Below are 9062 nucleotides of genomic sequence, written 5' to 3' on the forward strand. Positions count from 1 at the left end.
AGAAGTGAAAGTGCTGTGGGACTTTAGAATTCAAACAGACAAGCACAACACCCCAGACTTAACAATTGTTGATAAGAAAGACAAAAAAATCTGGATAATGGACATTGCAATACCTGGAGACAGCAGAATAGAAGAGAAAGAACTGGAGAAGAGCACAAAATATAAAGACCTGCAAATAGAAGTAGAACGACTATGGCAAAAGAAAGCAAAGATAGTACCCATAGTCATAGGCGCCTTAAGTGCAATCCCAAAACATCTGGAACACCACTTGAACACCACCGGCATTGACAAAATCACCATCAGTCAATTGCGAAAAGCATCTTTACTTGGAACAGCTTACATCCTGCGACGATACCTTTAACCCCATCAAACAACAACATCTGCCCATCCCAGGTCCTTGGGAAGGACTCAATAGGTGGACTAAAATGCCAAATCCAGTCTAAACATCTGGCTGACTGTGCAACCAACAACAACAAAAACAGTAATAGAGTGCCACTGAGTATACAACATTAGGCCTCTGTCCCTGAAGAGCTGACAATCAAATTCAACGCAGGGAAAATTGCAGAAACAGGGAGAGGTGGAAATGGGGGGAAATATGGGAAATGTAGTCAGTTATGTCATTTACAGCTACTTAAGATCAATTACAGGTCCGGTCACCATAGGACATGGGAAATAGAATCCTGTGCCAAAGAAAGTGATGTGAGATTCAGGACTCTGTCCCAGCTTCTATTTCCAGTGCTATAGGCCAGGAAAGATGTAAATGAATAAGTATTAACTGAGGATGACACAGAAAGAGATTTTTTTCCCCAGCACTACATAATCACAGGCCAAAGAACAAAATCCACATATGAACAAACATGAGACTGGGAAACTAAGCTTCCTGGCCAATCTGAACCTTGATGCCTTTCATTTTAGAGAGGAAATCTCCATCAGGCATTCATAAAGCCGCTTGTAGTTCCTGATCAAGCAGAGGTCTTATTTGCCCTGTCACCAGAACAGACAGGCAATTGTATCTGAAGGGCAGAAATGGAAGATGTTGTTTTCTATCAATTTCTCACACACTGTGAAAGCAACCTCAAGGGGTATTTTTCTGCTGTACTTCCAAAGGATACTTTCTCATGTGTGTTGCCTTAAACGTTCTCTTCCATTTTGGGTAACAGGCCTCAGTTTGTCGCCAGCTAACCACAACACTACACTGGCTCCTTTGCAGAGACAGGTGTGCCCCTTCAATTGAGCAAATACTTACCATAGTCTCTGATACCTTTTAGAGCTCCCTTTTCTATGAATGCTATAACAACATAATAGTTTTAACAGTTTGCCTTGTAACTAGAAAGTTGCTGGTTCAAAGCCTGGCAGATCTTTTTTTTATTACTATTTTTCTTTCTCTGAGTTGCCTACTTTTCTCTGTGCTTTTTTAAAAAAATAGTCCTGTGATGCACTGTTTCACTGTTTTTCCAGTTATCTAAGATGGAAGGGTTTCACCCTCAGCTCCCACATACCCCACTCCCAACTCCCTGATTGCCCATATATACACACACAGAAAAGTATATATGCCAGGAAAATTCACTCATAGGAAAGAAAATGATTGGCAGTTGGTTTTCTAGAAAAAAAAAATTGAAGAGCACAGTACCATGGGAATTATCCAATGGGAGGGTATGGTAGCCTGCTGTCTGGACTGAATATCTTACAAGTTGTTGCCAAAGTGCTCTGTCCAGATAGGATTTTCTTAAACTGTCTTAGAATCAAGAGGACATGACCAGAGGACCAGAGCAGCTTAAATGGTAGCTGTGGTTATGCCAAGAGACACAAATAGGCAACAATGCAAGACAAGGTATTTGGGTGATGTAGCTTCCCGTGGAGGCTGGGTGATTTTAAATCTGCAAAATGTGAACAAGAAGGGTTGGATGACATAAATATATACAATTCTGTAACTACGTGGCCTTAAATACCTGTGAACACCCACATCTTGCCTTTGTCTTTCAGCAAAGAATGATAGTCACAATTCCAGACAACTTCATTTGGATTATACCCCATAAGCATAAGACACTTTGCACCCCCATATTATTTGAAATACTAGGATTGCCCAAGGCAAACAACCAGCCTTTCATGGACTGTGTCTTCCACATGTGTTGGTCAGCAAACCCCATCATTCCCAGCCAGTTCCTGGAGTTGTAGTTTAGCACCTCTAGAGAGCCCTGAATTGAGGAAGCAAGGTGACAGAAGCCAGATCTGTGCAATTTGGCTAACCCTCAGTCCAACTGCAACCACTCGTCTTCCATGCCCCTTCTTCTGGGCATACTTCCAGACAGATATCTGTACTATGGACAGCTTCACCTGTTGCACTGCTGTAATCGAGGCCCCTAAATACAGTGCCCAAGATCAGTTTTCAGAGCAGTGAGCCATAGCTGAGAATCTGCATGTGATGTTACTTTCCCAGGATCTTCAAATAGAACAAAAAGTGGACTGGGGGGTGGAAGGGGAGATGCTTCAGCTAGTTGTGTTTATGCCTAGATGTGCTTGAAATTTTCTGTACTAAGATGGAGTGCATCCCACATGTGAGGCTGCAAGCTTGTACGTGTGTACCCTTCCCTCCCTGGGGTACAAGATGCTCTTCCTCTCCTCCCCTCCTTTCTGACCCCACAGGCCTCCCCTATGAAGCCACCCAAATCCCCCAAACAGCTCCATAGCCAAACCACACTAAAATCTGCACCCCCCCCCCACCCCCCACATAGCTCCCTCCCGTTTGCGTCACAGAAAGGTTGGACCTAGGCCTCGGTTAGTGGGGGAAGCAGACGTTTGGTTATACGGGTGTGAGTGAGGATTGGACTGGCTCCCTAGTGCTGATAGCCTAGATCAAGGAGGGAAAGGGGGTTAAAAAGAGAAACTGTTCGATGTCTGCACATTTCTTTAATCCTCAGCTCCTCCGCTGCTGATTCAGCAAATTTTCCATGACCCAGGAATTCACTCTGGTTAAGAACAGTGTTTCTCTGTTGTGTGTGTTTGGATGGTGCTCAAGGCTAAAGCCAGGAGGGAAAGGGGAAGAAGGAGAAGGAGAAGGAGAAGGAGAAGGAGAAGGAGAAGGAGAAGGAGAAGGAGAAGGAGAGGGAGGAGGAGGAGGAGGAGGAGGAGGAGGAGGAGGAGGAGAAGGAGAGGAAGGAGGAGGAGGAGGAGGAGGAGGAGAAGGAGAAGGAGAGGAAGGAGGAGGAGGAGGAGCTGGAAGAGGAAGAAGAGGAAGAAGAAGAAGGAGAGGAAGAAGGAGAAGGAAGAAGAGGAAGGAGAAGGAGGAGGAGGAGGAGGAGCTGGAAGAGGAAGAGGAAGAGGAAGACTTTGCAAGCATCATGATGGGTTGGAGCTGGGCGTTTGCAGATCAGGATAGAAAAACGTTGACCCAAGTGAGAGGAGGATGAGATTTTGCAACTGAATGAAGATCTGTACAGATTGAGAATTAGAGAGTGGGAGAAAGTTTTCAAGCTGAAATATAAAATGAAACTGAAGCCCAGGATTGAAGCTCTGTATTTACCTTGAAGAGAAGGCTAGGCATCTCCTTCCCACAAATAGCTGATTTTTAAAATGGTTTAAAGATAGGGTAATAAAGGCAGATAATTTTTTTCCCTTGTTGGGTCTTCCAGTGTGGGTGGTCTCAAATTTGGAGTAGTTTTCTTTTCAGGTGAATACAATACAGTATAGAGAGCCAGTTTGGTGTAGTGGTTAAGACAGCAGGCTAGAAACTGGGAGACCATGAGTTCTAGTCCTGCCTTAAGCACAAAGCCAGCTGGGTGACCTTGAGCCAGTCACTTCCTCTCAGCCCTAGGAAGCAGGCAAGGGCAAACTGCTTCAGAAACCTTGCCAAGAAAACTGCAGGGACTTGTCCAGGCAGTCACCAGGAGTCAACACTGACTTGAAGGCATAAAAAGGAGAAAAAACCAGAACAATATATTGCTAAGTGATGCTGAGGAAGGTGAGTGATGTGACATTATTAGCCCAAAGAGGAGTATGGGAAGGAAGAAGGATGACGCTGGAGAGCAGGCAACTGGCACTGAAATCTGCTTTTCAGACATGGTTTATGGGAGGGGTCTTCTAGCTGTCTCCCAGGGCGAGCCCTCCCTGGAAGGCCTGGGCAGCCCAGAGGCCGAGGGCTATTGACAAATTGCACACTTTTGCACCAGCAGCTTTCCATCTTAGACTCCTAAATTCTGACACTCGGCTCCCTCCTTGAATCAAGAACTAGTTCAGCAGTATCCCTAGGGGAGCCCAAGATCATGCACCTTTCAAAGGGGCAGGATTTGCATTGCAATGTTTTGTCGGCCCCTTCCCCTTCATCGGTATTGATGTAGACACCGCTGAACCAGGTCAATACTTTCTATGAAGAATAAGATCGGAGAATCCAGGGGTAGATCTTTCCAAGCTATGAGTGGATAGGATTTGTTTTGTTTTAAAAATATTTTCTTATTGCCTTGTTTCTTTTGGAGCTACCCCCTTTGCAAGTACTATAATAGCACAATGGCTATAGTTCTTCCTTTGTAAATACAAGATTGTTGTTTGAAACGTGGCATAAATTTGCTTTTTTTCCCCTTTCTCTAAGCTTCCTACTTTCCCCTGTGCTTTTTCTTTTCTTTTCTTTTCTCTTTTTCTAAAAAGCAGGTACACCATTTCAACTGTTTTTCCAGTCAACTGGAGTAGATAACCTATGTTATTTAGGGAAATAAATTTGTGGCTATTCAAGAGCTGGGGGTGAAACCCTTCTACCAGAGGTTAGTATTTTTTAAAACAGTCCTGCCAGTTTCAAACCAACAGCTTTTTATTTGCAAGGCTAAAGTTATCACCATTATTACAGCATTCAGGGTAAAAGGTTCCTCTAAAAGGTATTAGAGGGCATGGTAAATATTGAGTCAGCTGAAGGGCCACTCCTGCCTCTGCAAAGTTGCCAATAAACTGATGAAGTTAGACTGCAAGAAACTGACTTTCACCTATTTCTGCTGAAATAACAGTGCCTGAAGTATCTCATCCTCTGCTGCAATTTGTCTGGCCTTCCATTTCTTGGAAATTCCAAACTTTAATTAGAACGTGCTGGGAGATGTAAACCCTACTCTGGAGTCCTTGGTGCTCTCTGAGCTTGGTTGTTTGCTTGCAGACATTTCCTTACCCAAGTAACCAGTGGCACTGATGATGTTACCTAGTTGGGTAATGAAACGTCTGCAAGCAAACAACCAAGCTCAGAGAGCACCAAGGACTCCATAGTTCAACCCTGAGCTACAGATGTTCTCTTCTACTGAAACCCTACTCTTCCCAGCCTTGCTATACAGATTCTCCTCTTTGTTTTAAAAGTAACAAAGCTTTTTTCTATCTCCAACATAAGGACTGTTCTCTTTCTCAAAGCAGTATAGATTGGTTATCGGGGAAAAAGGCCATAAACTGGAAGAGAATTCTGAAATTTGCCTTTATATTGATTTTTTTAAAAAGTTCTTTTCTGCAAGCCCTTTTATCATTCCAATTTTATCCTGGTGTTTGGGTAAGCATATTATACACACATTTCTTCTGGATCCCCATCTAAAATGTGTGGTGCAGAGGGATTCTTCTCTTGGGGCACAGCTGGAATTCAGAGTGGCAGAACCAGTTGTAAAATGTCTGCCACGAAAGGCCGGCCAGCCACATAATCTTCTACTGCCTTTTCTCCAAAACATTTCACAAAAGCTGAGCTGGGAAGGCTAAAAGAGCCCAAATACAAGGCAGGAGCCTCCAAACCAAACACACTCCTTTAAAGTTTCTTCTTCAATTAGCTCCCTATTTCACATGAATATGCTGAAATCACTTCTAAATCAATTCCTCCACAATTAATTTACTGCTAGAAATAAATAGGGAGATCACATCCAAATCTATTTTTCTCAGATTCATTCCTCAGGTCAATTCCTATTCCATACCTTTCCATCTGCCTGCCAACAGGCTCCCAAACTCAACCTCTCCACACACTTATTTATTTATTTGTGTATTTGTTCAATTTGTTTAGCTGCCCATCTCACACACGTGACTCTGGGCAGCTCATACAGTTAAAAAACAATACAAAGAAATAGCCAAACCAAGAACAACCAAAGCCATTAAAACACATTAAAGCCATTGAAAACAATAAAAACATAGTCTGCGGGAGAATGCAAGCCATCTTACTTACAGCAGAACCATTTTCCAGGCTCTACCAGATCCCCAGGCATGCTGGCAAGGCCTTCTTTCTGGGCCTTTCTGAAAGGCCAGTAAGGTTGGGGCCAATCTAACCTGGGGGGGCGGGGGGATGATATTCCAAAAGATGAGTGCTGTAGCAGAAAAGGCTTTCTTCCTGGGTCACATCAGATGGCATTCCTTAGTGGACAGGACCCATAGCATGCCCCTTCTGCCAGACCTGATGGAATGGGTGTGTGTAACGGGGAAAGGCGGTCCCTCATATAACCCAGCCCCATGCCATGTAGGGCTTTATAGGTCATTAGCAGCACCTTGAATTGAACCTGGAAGCAAGCTGACAACCAATGCAGCTCGTGGAGCAGAAAGGTAACACGCGTTGATTAGGTGCACACATAACTGCCTGTGCCAACAGAGTTTGCACCAGTTGAACCTTCCAGAGGCTCCTCAAGGGCAGTCCCAAGCAGAGTGCATTACAGGGCATGAGTCACTAAGAGTAGCCTATCCACCAAGTGCTTGTACTTTCTCCATTCCCTGATCCTTCAGTTCCAGCCCATTCATCTTTGCTGATTTCTGCACTAATGACTGAGAACATCTTCAGAGCATCACCAGCCATCGCTGAAGCAATATGAAGCCTGCCTGCATTACTGTTCTTTTGGTGCAACGACAGTTGGATGACTTTAGAATAACCTTTGCTTCTCCACTATTACTACAGCCTTTATGACAGCTGCCCTCTGCCATTGGCTACTGGGGAAAAATAAAGATAGGGAAGCCATCAATGGGCCACCATTTCCCTTTGCACAAGGAAATATCCCTTCCACACACGGAAATATTGGGTGGGGAATTCTCTGGAAATGAGGAAGAAATGTGGGGATGCTATGGCATCTATAGGTAGAGAAAAGAAGGTGCTGGTCTATAGGTCGATAAGCCTGCTTTCAAATCCCCGCTCAGACACAGTCCTCACTCACAGCGTGAGACATAATTGTACACATCTCAGCCTAATGTACCTCACAGGTTTGCTATGGCAATATAATAGGAGGAAGAAATCCATTACTGTGAGCTTCTTGGGAGAAGTTTGTTACTTAGGGGTAATCCCTGGTGACCAGACAAAGAAAGGCTGGGATTTAAACAAAGATAGATCATAGCAGACAATAAGACCTGATCTGAGTATATTTGGAAAAGCTTTAGGATTGCCAAATCCAAATTAGAAAGTGGAACGTCCATTTCTGTATCTGCTTTCTAATTATAGGTGGGTGTCCTATGATTTGGAAAATGTCCTTTTACTGTAGGTATTTTGGCACGACTTGATATAATCAGTCTGTTAAAATGCTCCAATGTGTCACTGGGAAAGACCTTCAATGCTTATTAAACACAGTTTGGAATGTATAATACATGTTAGAACTGGGCTTCCCTCCACCTGCACTTTCCTAAACCTTCGGAGGTACTCGTTTCTTCTTTGATGTCTCCCCGCAATTGATCTGTCTGGCTAGATAGTGATCACCTAGGATAGGCAGTCATGGATATTGGTTACTGCTGCTTGTGGTTTAGAGTTATCTTGCCCAGTCCCCGGGGAATCATAACTCTGTGGTCGAACATGCTAGCTCCCCCCTTCCCTCTATTCCTAGTAATCCTGACGTGGCAGGAAATATCTAGGGGATGTTTAGATAGGAGCAAACGTCTGCCGTCAACGGTGCACGTGGTAATCCGGGCATCTTGTGTCATTACGGCAGTGAAAAGAAGAGGATTCCCACCAGAACAGGGAAAGGATCTCCAGGAAAACAAACATGTAAACACACACACGGGGACACCCTACTCCAAACACGTGTCCCTAGAGATATCTCCACACAACCACCCACTCCCAGACACTCACAGCTACATCCCAACACAAATGCCACACAGGAAATGTGCTATTAATGCACAGAAAAGTACACCAATACAACCACGTACACACGCTTGCTTACATTAACACTAGCCTGGAAAGACGCATGCGTACGCTCTTGCACACTAATGTGTGTCTTTCCAGAACTATCCCACACAACTCTTATGTCATGAAACAAATGCGCAGCCATTACTCATTGGCTGTGCTGGATCCAGATGTTTTCCCTCCAAATGGCACTTCTGCAGCTGGGATGTTGCTGTTTGCCTTTTCTCTTTTTATATCTTGGGGTGCATCTTAAAGAGCACTCTCTGGAAACCCAGAAAATGCCATTCAGCTAACATGTCTCTTCACACACAAAGTGTAGGATAAAATATGAGATTAACTGTATCCAGCAAAGTGTGGAAGCAGTAAAAGGTTCACCAGGGCTTGGGATTCAGGGATTACTATCAAATGAATATATTTTCATGCTTACAGGAGAATTTGACCCAACCTGCTTGTTCCTTCCAAACCTTCATCCTGTCTACAACCTCTAGCTGTTTTCCTATTCATAAGCAGATCAAGATTCAGAGCTGAAGAGCATTTCCCCATACCGGTGGACTATTGTTCACACACTCCATTTATGGTGAGCTTCGATGGTTTTTATTTCTAGCAGGTGGAACCTGATAGTCCAGGTCATATACAGCTCAAGAAAGCTTTGACTGCACCCCCAACAGCTTCTCCAGAGATTGCCAACAACTTCTGAGTTTTAATGAGATACACAAGGTCTGTTATTGAATATCCCAGGAGGTGACAGGACCTCATCAACGTTGTGCTTAGAAACTAAGCAACACCAGTAGCTGTTTAGTACATGGATAAGAGACTGCCAGGGGATCCCGGGGTTGTAGGTTAGATTGGGAAGGTCAACAACCCTTCTGGAAGAATGCAGTGGGGAACCACAAATGTATTGTAGCCCAAGAAAGCTTCAAGGATATACCCAGGTAGTCTCCGAGCCAACTAAAGCTGAGCTTCAGGGAATGGC

The sequence above is a fragment of the Python bivittatus genome, unplaced genomic scaffold (genome assembly GCF_059951505.1).
Source record: "Python bivittatus isolate LINGU-HERP-01145 unplaced genomic scaffold, Pbiv_v1 ctg000440_np1212, whole genome shotgun sequence".
Taxonomy (NCBI): Eukaryota; Metazoa; Chordata; class Lepidosauria; order Squamata; family Pythonidae; genus Python; species Python bivittatus.